The 25059-nt window shown below is 44.0% G+C and overlaps 1 protein-coding gene across 6 annotated transcripts in view; it reads right to left on the reverse strand.

The window, feature by feature from the left end:
- LOC132822985 (zinc fingers and homeoboxes protein 3-like) overlaps nucleotides 1-10540 on the reverse strand; it is an 88852-nt gene extending 78312 nt beyond the window's left edge. For 5 of the 6 annotated variants that reach the window (XR_009645486.1, XM_060836481.1, XM_060836485.1 and 2 more), the window contains exon 1: nucleotides 9635-9836. The gene's annotated coding sequence lies outside the window, so the exon portion shown is untranslated. Of the gene's footprint in view, nucleotides 1-9634; nucleotides 9837-10513 lie in introns of those variants that run through there. The other variant, XM_060836482.1, reaches the window with a different exon arrangement.
- Nucleotides 10541-25059: the final 14519 nt, after the last annotated feature.

Raw genomic sequence — 25059 nt, forward strand, 5'->3', positions numbered from 1 at the left:
TCTTGTGGAATCTTGCTATATGTGAGTGACTCTACAACATTTGACTCTATAACAGGGAGTGTATCTCAGAAAGTATATCATTGGCTATAAAAGGTATTAAAGCCTGGATTTTCATGGGATATGAAAAATATTATTAAAAATAGAATTCCAAACACACAATCATTCAATGGCAGACTCACTTGAAGCTCTCCCATTCTAGAGCAGCTTTGTCCATCCCTGTATTTTCATGTCTGACTTATTTATTCAGGACTAGTACAATAAAGAAAGTAGCTTGTCCAGTACCAGTGCAGTCGACAAAGAGCCTGGCACAGCCCAGCTGCAGCAGGCTGTTTGAGAAGACTACATAGCACGATCCCATTTGCTTGACCCTCCAGCTTCCTGAAGGAAAAATCAGGAGCAAGTTGAGATCAGGGAGTGGGATTTCCAAATGCTGATGATGTTAGGGCGGCACGGTGGCACAGTGGTTAGCACTGCTGCCCCACAGCGCCAGGGACCTGGGTTCAATTCCCACCTCAGGTGACTGACTGTGTGGAGTTTGCACGTTCTCCCCGTGTCTGCGTGGGTTTCCTCCGGGTGCTCCATTTTCCTCCCACAGTCCAAAGATGTGCGGGTCAGGTGAATTGGCCATGCTAAATTGCCCGTAGTGTTAGGCAAGGGATATATGTAGGGGTATGGGTGGGTTATGCTTCGGCGGGTCAGTGTGGACTTGTTGGGCCGAAGGGCCTGTTTCCACACTAAGTAATCTAATCTAATTCAACCCTGAAAAACAAAACACTAAGCTGAATAAATAGATGGGGTGTGGTACAAGCCCTGCAAATGTGCGAGAACATCCAGCACTTACTGAGGAAATCCTGGAGCAGCTCAAGTCTCTATGCAAATAAAAGCCCAATATGATTCAATCACTACATAATCATCACGGCTCACTTGGATTACAAAGAGTTGCACGTATGATTTAACTTTGTTTTGAGAAACAGAGCACATAACTCTATTCTAAAAGTCAATGAATTGATCTCAATATCGGGGTATTATAAGTGTACAATCACAAGACCTTTCCCTTCAAGTTTAAACCTTCTGGGCCTAGCAGTACGTAGTCTCCACCAGTGTTAAATGTTCACGTGGTATCCTGGGTAGTAGTGATTTGGCTGGGCTTCAAGTTTTTTTCAAAAAGGAGACTGAGTCTGTAACAATTCGCCCTGGTCCCACTAAATGACACAACCCCACCTCCACCCCAAACAACCAGTGATAAAGCCACATTAGGGAAGGTGGAGAGTGCGTTACCTGCCTTTCAGTTTAGCTTGACTGCGGTATAAAGGAAGACAACTACCTTCCCTTCCAGCACCCCTGCCTGAAAACGGGGTGCAGAGACATGGATTGATAGCCTTGTTAACCAAAGTTATTAAGGGATCTGGGTCAAATGCAGGCATATGGAATTGAGTCATCAAAATCTATGATCTCATTGACTGGTAGAATAGGCTTGAGGGACTGAATAGCCTACTCTTGATCTTCCCTCCATATCCAGCTGGTCAAGAGATTTGCAGTCAGCACAGGGAGTGGTTGAGTTGTGGGCATGATTTGGAGGTGCTGGTGTTGGACTGGGGTGGACAAAGCTAAAAATCACACAACATCAGGGTATAGTCCAACATGTTTATTTGGAAGCACTAGCTTTTGGAGCGCTGCTCCTTCATCAGGTAGTTGTGGAATAACCACCTAATGAAGGAGCAGCACTCTGAAAGCTAGTTATAGGTGAGCATTATAGATTTCTCAGATTTAAAAAAAAGAGAGAGGGAATGAACTCTGTGCAATAAGGTTATATGTGTCATAGATTTAATTTTAACTGCTTCACAATAGAATTGCTTCCACCAAGATACACCACTTCATAAAATATTTCCATGCACTTGAAATGAATGACTCACCTTGGCTCATCCATCTGGAAAGGGACATTCCAAACTTCTTGCCCATTCACCTTCTCTTTCCTATCCGTTAATTCAGGTTTAAAACAATTTTGCTACCAGTCCTAAGTTTGTATTTGTATCAATTCTCCTTGGTCTCAATATTATAACTTATCCAAAAACAGCAGTCAGTGATTTACATTTTCTATATGTTTCCATACAGCCGAGAGCACAAAACAGGCTATTTCGGCCATTTGGTCTGTGACAGCATTTATACCTCAAGTGAGTTTGCACCCAGTCTACTTTATTTGACCCTATCTAATTCCTTTATCCTTCATGTACTTAAACAATTTCCCTTTAAATGCATCTAAGCTGCTTTCTTCAACTAGTCCTTGTGGTAGCAATTTCCACAATCTAATCAATCTCTTCAGGAAAAGGATTCACCTGAATTTCTTATTGGATCTATAAGTGAAAAAGTTTGGAAATCTGCTGAAAAGGACACATTGTGTCCAAGTGCCAATATTTATTGAAGAGCCCCACTTAGTTGCTCCTTCGAGCCTAAATAGCCCACGTTTTTCCAGCCAATTTTGAGAAGTATTCGAAATTCACCACGCAGATTATTGTTACCACAAGGGGAGCAACAAACGCAAAGGCACACCGTGTAATCTCTAACAGCAAACACCAAGTAGTTGGGCACAGAGTGTGAAACAGTTGGAAAACGGACACCGTATAAACAGGAGAAATACGTAAAGTTGAACAAATGTCTTCATGGCTGGTAATCAGCATTGTTAGAGCAGCATACAACTTTACATGGACATTTGAGAAAGACATTTAACAAACATAACTTGAAATTTATCAATCATAAATTGACAGAAATGCTAGCATCGAACAGCTACAGGGAAATCAGAAAATGTGTAGCTTTTCCCTGATCAATGACACAGAAAGGCAGACACCCTATCCTGTCCTGTCCCCAACCCATGTCCCACTTCCCTTCCTCTCCAGCTCCAAGCCTGATGCTCAGTAGCCTCTGCAGCACCTACTTCTTGGCCAAGTTTAAAGTACTGTAACATTAAATACAACAAGCAAAAGGTAAATGTTTTTACAATTGGTTCACTCATTAGCAATGTAGCTGGTTGAAGATATTTGGCATAATTCCCATCTTCAGGGCACAGTATGACCCTGTGTACCTACAGGATATATTTTGTACAATAACAATTTATACATGGTTAAAAATTTACAGAGCCCTGACCAGAATTGCCTTGAATAAAACACAGCTGTAAATGGGCTCTTCCACTTAATAATAGTGATTACAGGAAAATAATTACTTCAGTGAACATGGTTAAAGATTTCAGCGAGGACATATAGCATCAACTGCATCAAATTGAATAGTAACAGATGTCTGACAGAGGAAATCACAGAAACTGGGGGCAAGGGCAATCTGAACTGAGTATCGTGCTCCTAACCCTCCCAATGGAACAAGTGTTTCAACTCATTAACATTGGCTCCTTGGCTATTTAAGATCCTGACAATTTTTAGCCAGAGGCACACGCGAAACAAAGCATCTCCAAAAAGATGTCACTAGCTTCTTGAATGGATTGGTGGGTAAATGAAATACAGGCTTTACAGTGGAGTAAAAAAAATCCAAGCCTCAATCCATGGTCTGTGCTGACCTGAGCTCATGACAGCCAGAGGGACAATGGAGGCAGCACAATCAGCCAGTATCCCAAGACTGTACTGGGGCGGGGGAAGGGGCCAGGGAATCAGCCTGTTAGTTGTTGTCCAGGCATTTCCATTGGAGACGAGGCAAGTGGACATGATCTGACTGGGGCAATGAGGTCAGCAAGCTGGCTCAGTGGTTCGCACCACTGCCTCACAGAACCTGCGACCTGGGTTCGATTCCAGCCTTGGGTGTCTGTCTGTGTCTGTGTGAATTTCTTCTGGGTGCTCCCCAGTTTCCTCCCACAGTCCAAAGATGTGCAGGATAGGTGGACTGGGGAATTTTAAATTGCCCTGTAGTAAGGTGGGTTGACTGTAGTAAATGTGGGATTGCACATATAGGGTGGGATGCTGTTCAGAGGGTCGGTGTAGACTTGGTGGACTAAATGGCGCCGATCTGCACTGTAGGGGTTCTATGACTCTAGGAAAAGCTTGACATATTCACCACCAAGGCTTGTAAAGTGAAGACTTGGCAGTGCTATGTGATAGTGAAGAGCAAGCAAATAACCACAGCAGATTTGAGGTAAACCAGCAAAGCAGAGAAGAATGAATAACTCCGCCCCCCCCCCCCAAAAGAAATGAAACACATTATTTTCTTAAAATCAAAATGAAGTCCCTCCTCTTTAAAAATCTGAAAATCACTGCTGGTGAAGCAACAATTTGCTTTTTTTCCCCGATCATTTGCTCAGTGATCTATAATGCTTCACAAAATGCAAAACAGCTGGAAGTGTGTTTAATTAAGTCCCTGGAATGCATCAGTAAAAAGTACATTAATTGAAAGGACAGCGTGGTTTTGTTTGAAGGACAACTCTTGTTTTCAATTCAAAACCAGGCCACAAAAGCAGGTAATAGGCCTGAAAACAAAACAAATGCGTTGCAACAGTGCGATTTTTCAGAAAAGCCTGAAAAAGACATTGTAGCATTTTGGAGGAATTACATAGTTAATAGTGTACTCAGCCTAGCTCAACACTTGAGATTCTCAAAGAAGTCCATTAAAACAGTGCCTTTGGTATGCAGGTAGGGAGCCGGAGGAATGTGACCCAGACATAAGCAGCCAGCAAAATGATTCAGTTCCTTAAAGTCATTAAAATCCATCACATCAGGTTGACAGCAAGTCATAGCCAGATATACCTGCATGCACACAGTTCACCTATCCACCTCATCATATGTTTTATGGTTCACCAATACTTCAAAAATAAATCTGCTAATCAGAGGCAAATTAGGACCAGATATTTTGTTCCAAATCCTCTGAATGGTGGTATTGTGCAGTTCTGTTCCAATAGGAATATCAACCCAAGGGCAGGGTGGGAAAGGGTGAAGCTGCCCACAGCAGGAATACTGCACGATGTCACTGTCAGCAGGAGGTGGGGGTGGTGGGGTTAGGGGAGGAGGAGGAGGATGGTTGGACCCATACAGCCACCCGTAGCTATCCCAAGAATAGCCAATATAAAGCACTATGTGGCAATAACAATAGAAATGGGCAGAACTGTATTACTGCTTATAAATACGTACAAGCATGTGGGAGTGTAGCTGAAACCCATGACTGAATACAGGCGCAAGTCGCTAAATTATTTAGGATTCTGCAACAGCACAGAAGGTGCAAAATTCAATGAGCTACCACACCATTGGTGTCCAGGTTTATCACCTAAAAACTGAAAAAGAAATCTGAGTTGTAAGTGAATTTGCAGTACACCTCTATGACTCTAAATGCAGTTGCTCAACGCAATAGGACAATCACAGCCACCAGAATCCTGGCGTCTTATTACACACTCACTGCTGGAACTATCTGGAAGGAACTTTATAAGGGGGCACAGAGGCTTCTCCTGGGGGATTTTGGGGGGGGGGGGGGAGACAGAGAGGAGGGTGAAGGAAAGGGGGGGTATCAGGGAATCTGGGGTGCAGGGAGAGTGAAGGGGGTGTGGAAGAAGGGGGGGGGGAAGGAGAGAGAGAGAGAGAGAGAGAGAGAGAGAGAGAGAGAGAGAGAGAGAGAGAGAGAGAGAGAGAGAGAGAGAGAAAGAGTGAAGGAGAGAGGGGGGAAAAGAGTGAAGGAGAGAGGGGGGAAAAGAGTGAAGGGGGGGAAGAGTGAAGGAGAGGGGGGAAGAGTGAAGGAGAGGGGGGGAAGAGTGAAAAGGGGGGGAGAGTAAAAGGGGGGGAGAGTGAAAAGGGGGAGGAGAGTGAAAGGGGGGGGAAGAGTGAAAGGGGGGGGAAGAGTGAAAGGGGGGGGGAGAGTGAAAGGGGGGGGGAGAGAGAGAGTGAAGGGGGGGGGAGAGTGAAAGGGGGGGGGAGAGTGAAAGGGGGGGGGAGAGTGAAAGGGGGGGGGAGAGTGAAAGGGGGGGGGGGGGGGGGGGGAGAGTGAAAGGGGGGGGGGAGAGTGAAAGGGGGGGGAGAGTGAAAGGGGGGGGAGAGTGAAAGGGGGGGGGAGAGTGAAAGGGGGGGGGAGAGTGAAAGGGGGGGGGAGAGTGAAAGGGGGGAGGGGGGTGAAGAAAAGCAGGGGGTGAAGAATTGCACGGGTTAAGAGTGGGGGGTGATGGGAGTTGTGAAGTGGCGGTGATGGAGGGGTGGGGTGTGGATGGATGGAGGGAGGTTGGAGGGTTTGAAGGAGGGGAGGTGATGGGGTATGTGTGGGCGAATGTAGGTAGTGTGCAGTTGGAGCTATTGGGGTGGTGTAGGACAGGCATGTGGTGGGAGCAGTGAGGGGGTATGTAGTGTTCTGAGAGGGGCACAGTGGGAGTTCGGTGTGGCATGGGGGAGGTGGGGCAGCATCACTGGGCATGCGGTGTGTTGGGGACTTGAGAGGGTGTGTGATAGCACAAGTGGATGGGGCCTTGGAGGGGGGGGGGGCAGCGTGTGGGACTTAGAGGCAGAGAGACAGAAACAGAGAGAGCAGTGGACCATATCAAGAAGCACACGCCCCTTATGCCAGTGGAATTGCAGATGCACTGTAATGTGGTCGGTGAGTTTACAGCAACAATAATGATGTAAGTTTTAACAATGTAATGCGAGAAGCTGGTATACAGATGCTGCTCTCCTGTATCCAGTCTATGAAGCATTAATTATAAAAGTGCTGCTGTAGTGACACAGAGACGCAAGGAGAGATGTTATAGGCAAATCAGTGCTCCTCCTTCAGGACAGAGGTAGTGGTTTGGACTCTAGTGAACTCTGAAGTGTACAGCCCTATCCACAAGCTGCTGTCTTTATACTATATAGGAGGTGAGGCGGGGGAGGGGGCGAGCTGGGAAGAAGAGTCGGGGGAAGGGGGGAGAGAGAAAAAGGCACGAGTGTGGAGATCGTCATGTACAAGGAACAGCTGGTTGGTGACTCAAAGCTCGGGTGGCAAGGGGTGGGGGGGACAGAACAAAGCAGAAGTGAAAAGGCATGAATGGGAAAGAAAGAGGAAGGACAGAAGATGTGGGAAGTCAATGGACATAAAAACCAAGGAATACAAACAGAACGAGACAAAAAAAAGCATACGGTGGTGAATGAGAGGGGGGGGGGGGGGAGAGAGAGAGAGAGAGAGAGACAGACAGACAGACAAACTCATATGGACCCTCCCTCCAGGAGTAGCCTCGAATCTCAGGATTTGAAAATTGATCCGCTATTCACTACTATAAGTAGCCTTGGAGAACTGAAGGAAAAAAGATGCCTTAGAAAGTGCACACTTCTTTCATTAGCTGCTTTCACTTATTCATACAGAAATGACTGGAGATGGGAGAAAGGCTGGTAGACCAGGAGAAGTGGTTGGATGTAGAAGGTCATGTGATGAGAGCTTAGGGGATCAGTCAGCTAGAGTAGGCAACACCACATACAAAAGACCGCAGCATAAATGTAATAGACAAACACATTCACAGAGCGGAGCAAAAGTGAACTTCAGAAGCAAAGACACTGGCGAAGGAAGTAGGGTGGCATATAAAAGGAGCAAGAGGAAGAGGAGACCGAGACATACAAGTGATGGAAAAGTCGGAAATTTTATAAAAGGGAAAACGAGAACATAACAATGTGTCATCAGTATATTCACCTGTACCAAAACCACCTTTATTCTTTCAAGCTTCAAAAAAGTGGAATTATCCCCTCCTCTAAAGCATGGTTAATACCACCTCATACACACCTCTGACTAGAAAGCAATTGAATGGAATCTGGAAAAAATTTACATCAGGTTAAAATTTTCCAATGGAAACAGGCTTGGTTTTGGGAATGAGATCAGCACTCCCAACCACTTCCCACAGACACAGTGTTTTGTTAGTTGCTCCTTAGCTGAATGGGTAGTGGTGGGGTGGGGCTGGGGGTTGGCTGGGGGAGGGAAGTGTGAAGAAATACACGATGAGAGGCAAGCTTGTCAAAATCAAGTTCCCAACAGCTCCATATCCCCATAACTGTAGCAACTGGCCAATGTTGCACTGGCATTCTGCCTGACGTGTTTGGGGGAGGGGGTTAAATTATGCAGTATAGTATGGAGTGGGATGGCCAAAAAAACTTTAAAGGTCGTTAAAACTTTATCCTTCTAAATGTCAACACATTAATGATGGCAAAACTAATTACTCTCTTCTGTGTAACTCCATGTTATTGCCAATCTCTAAGATCTGTTGGATGAATCAGAGCTGGTACTTTGACTCAAAATGAAACAAATGTGTTTCTGAGAAACAGGGAAACACTGGTTAACAGCAAATAAATGCATTTTCAGAAATTTTAAGCTCCATATTTTAAAAGATTGCAGAATTGCAATCGTTTCCGAAAGCCTTTGTACAAGTCATTAAAACAGTATGCCTTGTCATACTTCAAATGAGAGTTCCAATCCTATTGCCAACATCCGTTCTCAGGCTTGTTTCCAAGGCTCAGCGTCCCCAGTCTACCAAACACCCATGTGAGTCATTCGTGCTTTAAGACGCATGTGCAGTCAGGAAATCCTTCCTAGTCTTGATTTACAGTAGGCCAGACGCAAACAGAAAACAAAGAAACAGCCCTGTCCCTTTAAAAAAAAGTAGCAAATCAGATGCTGTCTATTTGAAACATTTACGGGAACGGGCCTCTATTTTTAAAGTAAACAAATTATGCCCAATCTAACAATTTTTATTTGCATTTTTAAAAAGATTGAATCGTTTAATTTTTTGAAAGGAAATGACAAATGCCTAGATTAGAGCTACGGTTGTTTTCATAGACAGCCCCTGTCATCCAACTATTACAATGTTAAACAGTAACTGTAGTTTGTTATATGGTTGCGATTCCGTTTAAAAACAGTGTTGGGTACAGCAATATAAATGACATGTGTGCACTCGAACATGCTAATAAGCCACAGACTGGTCCCTGCAGGGAAACGCTGAACGGACAGAGTCAGCAGAGCGCTGCTTGGTTCCAGTGTGGTCAGCTGCAGCCTCAATCAATATCAGTGCGATCTATTTCTCCCCTCAACTCCATCCACCTACCCCAATTCCAAGAGGTGTGGTGAGGGGGACCAATACTTCTCGGACAGTCAGGGGTAAAGTCAATTTACTTCGATAACTGCGATTTAATCTATTATTTTGCTTCACCACCTCCTCCCCCTCGTTTTTGAGTGGGCAAGAGGAGGTTGGAATAGAAGTCAGTTGTGTTTTGGGCACCCTCTGTCAAGTTAGAGGGTAGTGGGAGGGAGAAGGAAAGAGCACCGTGCTCAACAGAGCGGTTCCCTAACACCACCAGCACCCCCACTTCCCATCCACCACCCCCACCCCCCAAATCATTTCACCCCTACCCCCCATTCGGATCGTTACATACACCTCCGGTTGTGGCTGTGCCGCCATTTTTATTTGGTTACTTTTCTCCTTAGGTCTGAGTCGCCACATTTTATGGTTTTTTAACCAAAAAAAAAGTGGACTGAAGGCAGGAGATGTGTTTGAGAGTGTGTGTGTGTGTGTGTGTCACACAGACGGAGCCAAGTGGGACTGGGACTGGGGCGCAGGCAAAACTGGCAACATTGTAGCGCCTTCTAGAACGTGACAACAGCCGAGTATCAATGTTAAAGTAGCAAAGCAGCTCTCGCAGCTCAAAACACAACTTACCCCCTTCCACGATCCAGTTGCAGTCTCCTCCTCCTCCTCTTCACCCAGCTCGGACTGCCTGTCCTACAGCTATATCTATAATTAACTCGCTCCTTCAAACACCGAGAGAGACAACCCCTTTTTGCACGATCGTTGCTGAAATTGCTTCTTGCCTGTGTGTGTGTGTGTCTGATCTTGTCGTGGGAGATGAGTAATGGCTTTCCAATGCTACTTTTTTTTCAAAAAAAAACGGGGAAAAAACCCTCCAAATGTAAAAGCACATACACACACACAGCGAAAGACGAAACGAAAACGATACGGATTTACATATACCACCAAAAAAAACCATCGGACGCCAGAACGCTGACACACGTGATGGATAACGTCACCAACCCTTACGAACGATGCAAAACACTTCGGAAGTTGTCTGCACTTTCGGGGGCTTTAAATAGAGGAGGAGTTGTGGACTCTACTCACTGCTGTCAGGGGTAATTACAAGGGATAAGGGCACAGTGTCTTGGAAACCAACACCTGCCTGTCCATTATATATAGGGGTTCAGTGGTTCAGGGCTTTTAAACCCTGAAACACTTCTTTAAAAATTGTCAATGATAAATACAATCCACTACACTTGCCACCCAATCATATACACAAAACATCACAACTGTCCTGACAGCTGTTCCTTTCCCAGTACATCTTTCTCTGCTCAGACGCATCAAATGTTGTGGAAATCTAGTGTTTTGTTTTGGAAAAGTAATGTCACATTTTTTAAACAAAGACAGTCGGGGTTTTTTTGGTATTTCTGGGGTCGGTCATGAATTCTGACGGCATCCTGCTTTCTGTACGACCAGACCAGAGCCAAAGGCTGTGTGTGTTTGTGTTTAAAATGAGCGCCTTTGTACCTGATATTCTTGCTCCTGTTGGTCCCTTTCTGCTGAGTGGCTGCTGATCGCTTTCTCTCCAAGTGGCTGACGGTCATGTCTCTCTCTCTCTCTGGTTGCCAGGGTATTGTTTATTTCGAAGGGATTCCCCCTCCTCCTGTCTTTAAAAACCTCATACTAGCCTTGGGAATTCCCTCTCACACCTTGATCGTCTTACACATTCCTCAGCGTAAAAAAAACACAGAAGTAATCTCGAAAATTGAGTGCATTTGCGCTTCGCCGTTGAGAGGTCCCTGAGATACCACCCTCCCCGGTCGCTCCAGTTCGCTTCGCTTCCTGCATTAACCTTGTAAATTGTATCTGTTGGTGGAAAGGGCCAGGAAATCGTTATCAGGCGGGAGAGAAAATAAAATGTTGTTATAAGCTTGTGGTGTGTCAAAGTAAACACATTTAGTAAAAGCGAGAGTTTTGTTATATTTACACAAGACTGAGATTTTGAGATAAGCGACTGTACCTCAGTGCCTGGTGGTTAATTAGAATGTCATTGGCAGTGAAATTAAAAATAATAAAGTTAAAGAGCGGAATAGTAATTGGCTACTATTGAGCCACAACGCGATTATCTGATGCCCTTTGCCCCCATCAGAAGTACAGAGGAAAAGTAGGCGACTTTAATCAAATCTTAATATGGCAATATCGCCTCCTAGCTTTGTAATTCCCTGTGCCGAAGTAGTTTTGCTGTTTCAACACCAATCCCCTGCGGATGCCGCAGATCTGAAATAACAACAGCTAGTGCTAGAATTGCTCGGTATCTGTGGACGACCAAGCTTAATGTTTTAGGTCAATGACCTTTCACTTAGAGTTCAATTTTTCAAATTAATCCTTGTTTTCCTTTTCAAGTTACGATTATTCACCGCAGCAAAGAACTGTGGACGCTGAAGATCTGAAAGAAAAAAACAGAAATCGCTGGAGAAACTCAGCAGGTCTGGCAGCATCTGTGGACAGAAAAACAGTTTTAACATTTCCAACCTTTAACTCTTTTTTGTTTTCTCCGCACATTTTTCCCTCCAGCAATTTCGCTTATAATTTTTTAACTCTTGGGAATTTACATTTCGCAAGTTTTGCCGAGCCCATAGTTGAGAGGAAGCTCCCACCACCATGATCAACTGGGAAGTTTGATTGTACGTTTTATAACGCCATAATATGTAGGACACACTGCTCTTTGGGACTGCTCCATCGTTCGATGACTTGATGATAATCCTCAATTCCATTTTCCTGCCTTTTCCCATAAGCCTTACTGATTGAAAATCTGTTTTGTCTCAGCCTTGAATATGCTTCATGGGCCAGTCTCAGCAGGAAAGAATTCCACCAATTCACTATCTTCATAGAATCCCTACCATGGAAGCATACTACTTGGCCCTTTGAGTCTGCACAGACCCACCCTCTCCCCATAACCCTGTATTTTCCATGGCTAATCTACACATCCCTAAACACTATGGGCAACCTAACCTGCCCATCTTTGGAAATCAGAGCACCTGGAGGAAACCCACGCAGACACTGGGAGAACATGCACACTCCATACAGTCATCTGACGTTGGAATCAAACCCAGGTCCCCAGTGCTGCAAGGCAGCAGTACTAACCACTGAGAAGAAAACCCTCCTCACCTAGTCCAGGACTCTCCCACAGGGGAAACAACCTCTCCACATCTATCTTAACAAGGCCCCTAACAATCTTATATGTGACAATAAGGTTACCTCTTATTAGCGTAAACACAAGTGCACATATGTAGCCTGTCCTCACAATAATATCCTTCTATACCTCAAATCAACTTCGTGAACCTCTAATGCCCATTGTATGTTTTCTTAAAAAAGAGGACCAAAATTATTCTGTGTCCCAGGCGTGGTCTGACTAGTGCATAGTGTAGTGTTAGCAAGACCTCTGTATTTTTAAACTCCAATTCCTTTGAAATGAAGCTAATAGTCCATGTGCCTTCCCTATTACCTGCTGAACTTGGATATTATATAGTTTTTATAGTTCATGCACAAGATCTCCCAAATCCCTCCTTGCTGCATCGTTCTGCAGTCATCCCCCGTTCACATAATTTTCAGCTCTTTATTCTTGTCAAAGTGCATAACTTTATATTTTCCCACATTATATTTCCCATCCACTTAAGTTTGTGTCAGCCTCAATACTTGCCTTTCCACCTTGTTTATGTCATCTGAAAACTTGCAATAGTATCTTCACTTCCATCATCCAATCAATTTTTTTTAAGTAATTGTCATCCCAAAATTGACCCCATGCCACCCCACTTGATACAAATTGCCATTCTGAAGCTAATTTGCACATAGTTCAAGTTGTTAATTGCTGATAGATCACTGGAATACCCTCCCTAAACCTCTCTGTGTCTCTCATTTAACTTGTCACTTGACACCCACCTTCATGATCAAGGTATTTCGATTAGATTACTTACAGTGTGGAAAAAGGCCCTTTGGCCCAACAAGTCCACACTGACCCTCCAAAGACCGCCCCACTCAGACCCATTCCCAGACAGTTGCCTGAGGCTGGAATTGAACCCAGGTCTCTAGCTCTGTGAGGCAGCAGTGCCATCGTAATGTTCTTTACAAGCAACATTTTTGTGCAGAAAGATTTGCTAAATGGGAACAAGGTGGAAATGGAGAACAAATGGATAGAAAGCCAATTAAGCAGACAAAGAGGTGGATAATGGTAAGCTAGGAAGAAAGAGAAGGTGCTAACGGTGACCATTAGTCGGTGAAAATGGGCTGGCTGTGCTGAAAGCAGCCAGGAGTGATGCAATGACAGAGCCAGGAGTGTGGGGGTAGTAAGGGACATGGTAGGAGGTGTTCAGGTTCAAATATTATTAAACTCGATATTGAGTCCCGGAGGCTGCAGGGTAGCCAACTGGAAAATGAGATGCTGTTCTTCCAGCTTGCGCTGAGCTTCACTAGTGTTTTGGGCAGCACGATTGATCACTCAAGATTTGACCCTTCCAGCCTGCACTGCCGTTTAGTATGATCATGGCTGATTTGGTTATGGTCTCATCTCCACTTTCCACTCTGTTCCCAGAAGCCTTGCCTCCTTTGTTCTACTGTCACCTATCCTAGAATCTCTTTATCTAACTCAGTGTTAGATTTAGTGTGATTCTGCTCCCAAAGAAGTAAGTTTTGTAATGTTCAAGGTGTTATACAAGTGCACATTATAGTTGTTGCGCTTAGATTTAAGGTAACAACATTTTCTGTAAGATAACAGCACTTTCCAACACTTCCCACCTCCCACCCAAAAGCAAGCCAATCTAAGTAAGAAACATGAATGTGAATGATGCCTGGGCTTTCAGAGCTAGTCTGCCAAGGCTTGTGAGCAAGTGTCATCTAAATGCCAGAATCTGAAGCACTGGATTCTTACGTCACTGATGAAGAGTAACACATTCTGAATGAACATTCATTGTCATGGATAGGATGTTGACCAAACCAGCTGCTGTGTCCTGGATGGTTCTGTGCATCTTGAGTATTGGAGCTACATTCATCCAGACAAGTGAAGAGTATTCCATCACACTGATAAATCGTGACTTATAACTGATGGATGAGCACTGGGAAACCAGAAGGTATATTACCTTCCACAGAACTCCCCTCTGAGCTGCCCTTGTAGCCACAGTATGTACAATGACCAGTGCAGTTCATTTGATCAATGGTAATGCCCAGGATGGTGTTCAGAGTGATTCATGAACAATACAAATCATTTATTTAAACTCATTGATTTAAAAAAAATCATTTATGAGATGTGGGTGTCACTGGCTGGGTGTCAAAAGCATTTATTGCCCATCCCTAATTGCCCTTAAGAAAGTGATGGTGAGCTTCCCTTCTTCAATCACTGCAGCCCACTTGCAGTAGGTAGACCCACAATGCTTAGGGAGGGTGTTCCAGGACTTTGACCCAATAATACTGAAGGGATGGTGATATAGTTCCAAGACAGGAGGGTAAAAACAGAGGGTTAGAGAAACACAGCAGGTCTGGCAGCACCTGCAGAGGGAAGGACAAAATTAATGTTTCAAGTCTGATATGACTCTTTGAGATTTGCTGCTGTGCATTTTGTAGATCGGACAATCTCCTACCACTGTGCACTGGTGGTGGAGGAAATGAATGTTGAAAGTGTTAGATGGGGAATAAATCAAACAGGCAAATTTATTCTGAATGGTGTTGATTTTCTTGAGTGTTGTTGGGCCACATTCAGTAAAGAGTATTGTGAACGTCCTGACTGGTGCCTTCTGGATGATGGAGAACTTTTGAGCAGTCGGGAGATTGTATTCCCTCCAGACTGCCCATCCTTTGACTTCTCTTGGAGACATTGCATTTTTGTGGCTGACCCAATACAATTTCTGGTCAGTGGCAACTCCCAGGATGTTGATAGTGATCATTGATTTACTACTCCTGACCGTTACCTAGTGACTCATCCATAATACCAAAGATATAGAACAGAATTAGGCCATTCAGCCTATCAAGTCTTTTCTACCACTTGATCATGACTGATATCATGGCCAACGAATAATCCATCAGGAAAATGTACATCTGGGAGGTAGGCAATGATAGATTTGAGGTTCTCACATAATCTGCATTTCCCATGGTCAAATAACTAGCTGACAAGAAGACTGGCATTCAGAGAGACTTCATGGAGTGTAGCTTGATGAATTTGGAAATATCAATGCATTTGTTGACGAATTTGAATTTGCTGATCATTGGGTAATATTTAGTTTGTGCTCTAGAAAGAAAACATATTGACAAATTCTGGAATTTCAAAACCTCCGGTGGATACTTGAAGCCAAAAGATCAGCCACCAAATATTTGCAGAAATGTTATTTGTTGATTTAATTAACTTCTAGTCTATTGATATTATCAATGGAAGTAACTGGCATTTTAAGCATATGAGCATGTTATTAATTAATACAGAGATTTTATTGATGTACTGTACTTACATAAATAAAGTTATCCAAATCAATTACACAATGTTATTGATATTTGAAAACTGGTACCTCTATTGACACAAAAGTAGCCAATTCATAATTACACCTTATGACTATTACCACCAAAGCAGTATGGTGTGTAAATGAGATAAACACAATATAGTAAGGGAAGCAACTTTGATAATGACCTTTGGGGAAAGAAATTCACACCAAAACTCTGGAGGCTTGTGACTTCATCTGATTCTTCATCAGATCTTCTTTATAGATTGGAAGTTCCATCTGGTTTAACCAGCAAGGACAATGAAGTGATCAGAGTTACAACATATGACCCTTACTCCAGATGGACATTTTATGAGAACCCTTCCAAATTGAAAACTCACTCCATCACTCAATTAGTAAAGGTATTGTTTGTTGGGGAACTGAACCACACAGGTTAAGATATTCCTGGAGACTTAGGTCATCCAAAGGGGCACTATAAGAGTTTTTAAGAGGAAAAATAACATGGATAACGTAGGAGGAGGCCATTTGGCTCATCATAATTATTTAATCCCACCATTCATCTTCTACCCCCTAACCCCACAATTTAGTCCAATTCAAAAACATGTTCAACTGCCTTTTGAAAGTCTCTGTAGAATTTGCTTCAGAGTTTAACAGCCCCCTGTGTGGAATAAAAACCCCTTTCCAATTCTGTTCCTTTTGCTGATGATTTTAAATCTATGATTTCTGAGTTCTGACACATTTGTTAAGGTAGACGATTCTTGCTCTATTAACAGGTTTGTTCTATCAAAACCGCTCATAATTTAAAAAATTTTCTTGCTGTTTGGCGGTTCCTCAGCATTAAGAATGACTCGATTTCATTCTGGTTCATTGGGTTCTGCAATGGTTGATAATTTCAATGTCCAATCTGCAGACTTTGCCACAGTTGAAAATGTGTTGCTGGTTAAAGCACAGCAGGTTAGGCAGCATCCAAGGAATAGGAAATTCGACGTTTCGGGCATAAGCCCTTCATCAGGAATGAGGAGAGGGTGCCAGGCAGGCTAAGATAAAAGGTAGGGAGGAGGGACTTGGGGAAGGGGCGATGGAGATGTGATAGGTGGAAGGAGGTCAAGGTGAGGGTGATAGGCCGGAGTGGGGTGGGGGCGGAGAGGTTAGGAAGAAGATTGCAGGTTAGGAGGGCGGTGCTGAGTTGAGGGAACCGACTGAGACAAGGTGGGGGGAGGGGAAATGAGGAAACTGGAGAAATCTGAGTTCACTCTCACAGACCTGCAAAGGACCTCTGCTACGGAACAGACTTTGCCACAAGCAGAGCAGTCGGTCCTTTAAGCTTTTGGGTAGATGAGGTGTTTGGAAGTTTATGTGCACTCACTGGTGCCTTGACTTCACTTCTGCATATTCCTCTTGATGCTTTTTGGTGCCTTCCCAAATGAACAAATTCATGATTTTAACACCACTGTTGGGCATCCTGTGACCTTCTCTGCTCGAAAGGAAATGATCCCAGTCTCTTTAAACTGTCCACATGAGATCAGCCAATACTTCTCTGCTAAGTGCAGTGACTTCTAGCAACTGAGTAGGTAGACATAAAGTATGGACACACAAGGATTGATTAGATTAGATTACTTACAGTGTGGAAACAGGCCCTTCGACCCAACAAGTCCACACCGACCCCGCCAAAGCGCAACCCACCCAGACCCATTCCCCTACATTTACCCCTTCACCTAACACTACGGGCAACTTAGCATGGCCAATTCACCTAACCTGCACATTTTTGGATTGTGGGAGGAAACCGGAGCACCCGGAGGAAACCCACACAGACACAGGGTGTGCAAATTCCACACAGTCAGTTGCCTGAGGCGGGAATTGAACCCAGGTCTCTGACACTGTGAGGCAGCAGTGCTAACCACTGTGCCACCTTGGCTGTCATATTCCATGAATTGATCATTGTAATTTTAATATGCTGGTCACAGTTATGACAACTAATTTGATAGAACAGACCAACATACATATGGACAAGGAGTATGAATAGGCCATTCAGCCCCTTGAGCCTGCTTTGCCATTCAAGGAGATCATGGCTGATCTGATTGTAACCTCAAATTCACATTTTCACCTATTCCTGATAACCTTACTTAACAACAATCTATCTACCTCTGTCTTTAAAATACTCAAGGACTTGGATTCCACCAACTTCTCAGGGAGAGAGTTTTAAAGACATGATATTCCATTTGAAATGGGTAACCCTGATTTTTAAACACTGATCTCTACTTCTAGATTCTCCCACAAGAGAAAATATCTTCTCCACACCTGACAATATCACACATGATCTTATATGTTTCAATCAAGTCCGCTTTAGCTCTTCTGAATTCCAGCGTGCAAATGCTTAGCCTCTCCAACCTTTCCTCATAAGACAATCCACCCATTCCAGGTCTGAGTTTAGTAAGCTTTCTCTGAACTGCCTCCAACACATTGACATACTTCTTTAACTATAGTAACCAATACTGTGCAGAAAGTGAGGACTGCAGGTGCTGCAGATCAGAGTTGAGTGTGGTGCTGGAAAAACATAGTACCACAGGAGAATCAATATTTCAGGCATAAACCCTTCATCAGGAATGATTCATAACTAATACTGTGCACCATACCTCAGGTGGGATCTCATTGGTGTCTTGTATAATTGAAACCTTAATCTCCCCATTTTTGTATTAAATTCCCTTGGCAATAAATTAGATTACTTACAGTGTGGAAACAGGCCCTTTGGCCCAACAAGTCCATACCGACCCGCTGAAGCGCAACCCACCCATACCCCTACATTTACCCCTTACCTAACACTACAGGCAATTTAGCATGGCCAATTCACCTAACCTGCACATTTTTGGATTGTGGGAGGAAACCAGAACACCCAGAGGAAACCCACACAGACACGGGGAGAGTCTGTCGCCTGAGTTGGGAATTGAACCCGGGTCTCTGGCGCTATGAGGCAGCAGTGCTAACCACTGTGCCGCCGTGCCGCCCACAATGATAACATTCTATTAGCTTTCCTAATTACTTGTTGTGTCTGCACTCTAACCTTTTGCAATTCATATTATTTGCTTCAATACCTTCAGCTTCATAAAGGAACTAAAAATACCTCAAGGTTTTCTGAAAATCAAAAAGATAAAGAAAGACTTGTATTTATATAATGGCTTTCTTAATCAGAATGAGAGCATATTAAGCATTGTTTGAAGTGTAGTCACAATTTGGAAAAGGCAGCAGTCAGTTGAGTCTGAATGAGTAGCAATGCGATAATGATTAGATAATCTATTTTAGCGACATCATTTGATGGCTTAATCTTGACCAGAACACCAAAGGGAACCTCCTTCTTTTTCTGCACAATAGGAGCATGGTTTAGGCAAGCAAGGGCTCAGGCAGAAGACAAGCACCTCTGATAGGGCAGTGCTAGACCTTTTTTATTTGTACTTAAGTCCTGAAGCAGGACTTGAACATGGAACTTTCTGAGTCAGATAGGAATGTTCTCAACAGAACCACAACCGATGCAGTCAAAGCAGGATCTCCTCATTGGATTAAGCAATGTCTGTTGGGAAGTAGACCTCCCCTTTTCATCCCCACAGAAGGTCACCACTTCTACATAAATGGTCCATCTTGATTTACTCTTATCCTTTCACAAGTCAAGGATGCCCCAGCCCGTCCTCAATTGGGCATGGTAAGTTGTTTTCTTGAACGACTGTAGACACACACACAGTGCTTTCATGGGGTTTTGACTGAGCAACAGTGAAGGAATAGCTCAATGCCAGAATGGTGTGTGGTTTAAAAACAAAACATTTGGAGGAACTCAATTGGTCTGGCAGTATCTTTGGAGAGAGGAACAGAGTTAATGTCTTGAGTCTGATAGACTCTTCTTCAGAACCGGAAGAGGCTGGAAAGTGATGGCTTTTATATTTTTGTCAGAGGCAGAAGGGGAGAAAGTGGAATGAATGGCAAGGGTGACCTGAGCAAACGTCAAAGGCAGTGCTAATGATGGTAAAGGAGCAATCGAGGTACAAGATTGTGTAAGTGAAGATGTGAAAAGAAGAACATAGTTCCACTCTGCTAAGATTTGGTCTGTGTTTTGGAGAGAAACTTGCAGCCAGTGATGTTTCCATGAAGGTACTGTCTTTGTCCTTCTTTATGGTAGGGGCCGTAGGTTTGTAAGCTCAAAGGAGCTTTATGTGTTTCTGCAATGCATCTTGTAATTATAACACAATATATCGCCTAGGAGGAAGTGAGGACTGCAGATGCTGGAGATCAGAGCTGAAAAATGTGTTGCTGGAAAAGCGCAGCAGGTCAGGCAGCGTCCAAGGAGCAGGAGACTCGACGTTTCGGGCATAAGCCCTTCTTCAGGAATGAGGAGGGTGTGCCAAGCAGGCTAAGATAAAAGGTAAGGAGGAGGGACTTGGGGGAGAGGCGTTGGGAATGTGATAGGTGGAAGGAAGTTAAGGTGAGGGTGATAGGCTGGAGAGGGGGTGGGGGCGGAGAGATCGGGAAGAAAATTGCAGTTCAAAAGGCGGTGCTGAGTCCTCCCACCCTGCCCCCGGTAAAAATGCCATCCCATATTCCCAATTCCTTCGCCTCCACCGCATCTGCACCCAGGAGGACCAATTCCAATACCGAACAACCCAGATGGTCTCCTTCTTCAAAGACCGCAATTTCCCCCCAGACGTGGTTGACGATGCTCTCCACTACATCTCCTCCACTTCCCGCTCCTCCACCCTTGAACCCCGCCCCTCCAATCGCTACTAGGACAGAACCCCATTGGTCCTCACCTACCACCCACCAACCTCCAGATACATCGTATCATCCTTCGTCATTTCCGCCACCTCCAAACAGACCCGACCACCAAGGATATATATCCCTCCCCTCCCCTATCAGCGTTCCGGAAAGACCACTCCCTCCGCGACTCCCTCGTCAGGTCCACACACCCCACCAACCCAACCTCCACTCTCGGCACCTTCCCCTACAACCTCAAGAAATGCAAAACTTGCGCCCACACCTCCCTCCGCACTTCCCTCCAAGGTCCCAAGGGATCCTTCCATATCCATCACAAATTCACCTGCACCTCCACACACATCATTTACTGCATCCGCTGCACCTGAAATGGCCTCCTCTACATTGGGGAGACAGGCCGCCTACTTGCGGAATGTTTCAGAGAACACCTCTGGGACACCTGCACCAACCAACCCAACCATCCCGTGGCTGCACACTTTAACTCTACCTCCCACTCCGCTAAGGAAATGTAGGTCCTTGGCCTCCTCCATCGCCAGACCATGGCAACATGACGCCTGGAGGAAGAGCGCCTCATCTTCTGCCTAGGAACCCTCCAACCACAAGGGATGAATGCAGATTTCTCCAGTTTCCTCATTTCCCCTCCCCCCACCTTATCTCAGTCCCAACCCTTGGACTCAGCACCACCTTCTTGACCTGAAATCTTCTTCCCGACCTCTCCGGCCCCACCCCCTCTCCAGCCTATCACCCTCACCTTAACCTCCTTCCACCTATCGCATTCCCAACACCCCTCCCCCAAGTCCCTCCTCCCTACCTTTTATCTTAGCCTGCTTGGCACACCTTCCTCATTCCTGAAGGACTTATGCCCGAAACGTCGATTCTCCTGCTCCTTGGATGCTGCCTGACCTGATGCGCCTTTCCAGCAACACATTTTTCAGCACAATATATTCCCTCCAGGTACACATAAGCTTTCCAGCATGCTGCCTGGCTTGCTGAATTTCTCAAGGACTCTCTGTTATTATTTCAGACTTCCAGCATGCACAGTATTTTGTTTTTGTTACTTCCCTCGAATATATTGCTTTGCTGTGATATACACCATAACCCTCATTACTTCACTTCATAAATGAGCGTGAACATTGATACACTATTCAACTGAGTGAGGAACTACAGTTCATCCCATAGAGGAGGCAGATATTTGGAAGATACCTTGTTCAAGTTGTATTCAGGTCTCATCTCTCTCTTCCTTGTCAGGTACATTAGTACAGCACTCTATCATTATGTTATCAATCTGCCTTGTATCATTGTTGCTGTGTATACTGTATCGTTATTGTATCAGTGTATTTACTACTCTCATCATGAGCTGGAAAACTTCAGTAACATTGCTCCAATTTTTAACCTTCCTTTTCTTATGAAACAGACAAAATTCCCTCAAGATATATTAAGAAGATAGCATAGAACCTAACTTTTCCTTATTTTAAAGGTAAGTGTAAGATGTTGCATTCCAGATGCAACTCAGTTGGTTAAACTACTCAACTTTAAGCAAAACACCTTTTATTTTTACACAACAGTTAAAATACAGACAAAAAAAAGTTAAACTGTAACTCCAGTGAAATGCTTCACAAAATAATATCTATAAACAACTGTGTCAATATTAACAACATCCCATAAACACACCCTTGACAAAAGCAAATTCAGTAAAATAGATTGTCTCACCTGCAATTCTAGCAGCTTTAAGCTGTAACAGAGAGTGGAATAAGAGCTTCCACATCCAGCTTCAAGGCCCATCAACTACAGAAAGCTAAAACTAAAAGTCCTGTTCCGTGGGAGCTTGACCCCACCCATTCAGGCTGCTTCTATTGTTTCAATTTTAAAAAACTCTAAGGCCTCACAAGCTTTACTTTATTGGCTTTGAGCAGACTGCTTGACACTTCTGTCTCAGCCTTTCTTTATAAAAAATACTAGAGCAAAATACACCTCTTAAAGCCATTGTATTGTAACACCTCACCTTCACATTATCCAGGTCTGACTCATAGAGTCATACAGCATGAAAATCCTTTGGTTTAACTTGTCCACACTGACCAGTATCTCAATCTGACCTTGTCTCATTTGCCTGTATTTAGCCCATAATCTTCTAAACCCTTTCTATTCATGTATCCACACTGATGTCATTTTAACATTATAATTGAAACTGAATTGAATTGAATTTAATTTATTGTCATGTGTACTGAGGCACAGTGAAAAGCTTTGTTTTGTGAGCGATATAGGCAATCACAGAGTTAAGTAGCATAGATAAGTAAATAATAGATAAACAGCAAAAACAAAAACACAGATACAGGTCTCCACCACTTCAGAGTTCAAGGCCACCATGCTCCTGTGAGGATGAAAGACAAAGATGGCAAGATTTGGGAACCTTGGATAACAAGATAATGAAAGTTTAGTCAAAAAGAAAAAGGAAACATATGTAAGATTCAGGAAACTGAAAACAACAATATCCCTTGAGGGTTATAAAGAAAGCAGAAAAGAACATAAACAAGAAATTAGGAGAGCTAGAAGGGGCCATGAAATGTTCTTAGTGAGTAGGATTAAGAAGAATCCCAAAGCATTTTATATTAAGAGCAATTGGGTAAATAAGGAAAGGTCCGCTCAAGGACAAAGAAGAGAATTTAGGCATGGAGTCAGAGGAAGTGGGTGAGATCCTTCCCATCGGTATTCACTGAGGTGGAGCATATAGATGACAGTAAGATTAGGGAGAGGTATGTTGATATTCTGCAGCATATCAATATTAAGAAGGAGAAGCTGTTGGGTGTCTTAAAAAGTATTCAGGTAGATAAGTCCCCAGGGCCTGATGGGATCTACCCCAGGTTACTGAAAGAGGTAAGGAAGGAGATTGCCAAGGCCTTGACAGAGACCTTGTATCCTTCTTAGCCACAGGCAAGGTCACAGAAGACTTGAGAATAGCCAATGTCATTCCTTTGTTTAAGAAGGACAACAGGGACAATCCAGGAAATTATAGGTCAGTGAACCTTAAATCAGTGGGAGGGAAATTTTGGACAAGATTCTGAGGGACAGGATTCACTCACATTTGGAAAAGAATGCATTTATTTGGGGTAGTCAGTATAGCTTTGTGTGGGGGCTGTCTTGACTCACAAATTTGAGTTTTTTAAGGAAAAGATAAAAATGATGGATGAGGGTAGGACAGTGGATGTTGTCTACATGGACCTCACTAAGGCATTTGACGAGGTCCGTCATGGTAGGCTGGTCTAGAAGATTAAGTCACGTGGAATCCATGGTAAGTTGTAAAGAACAAAGAACAAATAAAATTTACAGCCCAGGAACAGGCCCTTCGGCCCTCCAAGCCTGAGCCAATCCAAATGTACTGTCTAAACCTGTTGGTCACTTTCTAAGCATCTGTATCCCTTTGCTCCCCACCTACTCATGCATCTGTCCAGACGCATCTTAAATGAATCTACCGTGCCTGCCTCTACCACTTCTGCTGGCAACTCGTTCCAAACACCCACCACCCTCTGTGTGAAGTACTTGCTGCGTGTATCCCCCTTAAACTTTCCACCTCTCATCATTATTGAATCCTTCACCCTGGGAAAAAAGCTTGTCTCTATCCCACCCTGTCTATACCCTTCATGATTTTGTAAACCTCAATCAAGTTCCCCCCTCAATCTCCTTTTTTCTAATGAAAATAAACCTAACCTACTCAACCTCTCTTCATAACTAGCACCTTCCATACCAGACAACATCATCATAAACCTTCTCCGTACCCTCTCCAAAGTGCCCACATCCTTTTGGTAATGTGGCGACCAGAACTGTACACAGTATTCTAAATGCGGCCGAACCAATGTCTTGTACAATGTTAGCATGACTTGCCAGCTCTTATAGTGAATATCCTGACCAATTAAGGCAAGCTAAATATATGCCTTCTTGACCACTCTATCCAACTGTGCAGCAACCTTCAGGGTATAATGGACCTGCACTCCCAGATCTCTCTGCCCACCAACTTTTCCCAAGGCTTTTCCATTCATTGTATAATTCGCTCTAGCATTAGTCTTGCTTAAATGCATCACCTCACATTTGTCTGGATTGAAAACCATTTGCCACTTTTCTGCCCAACTCTCCAATCTATCTATATCCTCCTGCTTTCTGTGACAGTTCCTTATGTTTTCTACTACTCCACCAATCTTTGTGTCATCTGCAAACTTGCTGATCATACCAAAAGCGCTCTCTTCCAGATCATTTATGTCTATTACAAACAACAGTGGCGCCAACACTGACCCCTGTGGAACAGCACTGGTCACCGTTCTCCATTTTGAGAAACTCCCTTCACCTACTACTCTGTCTCCTGTTGCTCAACCAGTTCTTTATCCACCGAGCTAGAACACCCTGCACACCACGTGACTTCACTTTCTCCATTAGTTTACCATGGGGAACCTTATCAAACGTCTTATTAAAGTCCATGTATATGACATCAACAGCCCTTCCTTCATCTATCAACTTGGTCACTTTTTCGAAGAACTCTATTAAGTTGGCAAGGCACGGTCTCCCCTGTACAAAACTATGCTGCCGATCACTGTTAAGCCCATTCTTTTCTAAATATAAATAGATCCTATCCCTCAGTACCTTCTCCAGCAAACGTCCCACCACCGACGTCAGGCTCACTGGTCTGTAGTTACCCGGAATATCCTTACTACCCTTCTTGGACAGAAGGACAACATGAGCAACCCTCCAGTCCTCCGGCACCTCACCTGCATTTAAGGATGCCACAAAGAGTCTGACAGGGCCCCAGCTATTTCCTCTCTCACCTTCCTCAGTAACCTGGGATAGATCCCATCCAGTCCT

Source organism: Hemiscyllium ocellatum, chromosome 15 (assembly GCF_020745735.1).
Source record: "Hemiscyllium ocellatum isolate sHemOce1 chromosome 15, sHemOce1.pat.X.cur, whole genome shotgun sequence".
Lineage (NCBI taxonomy): Eukaryota > Metazoa > Chordata > Chondrichthyes > Orectolobiformes > Hemiscylliidae > Hemiscyllium > Hemiscyllium ocellatum.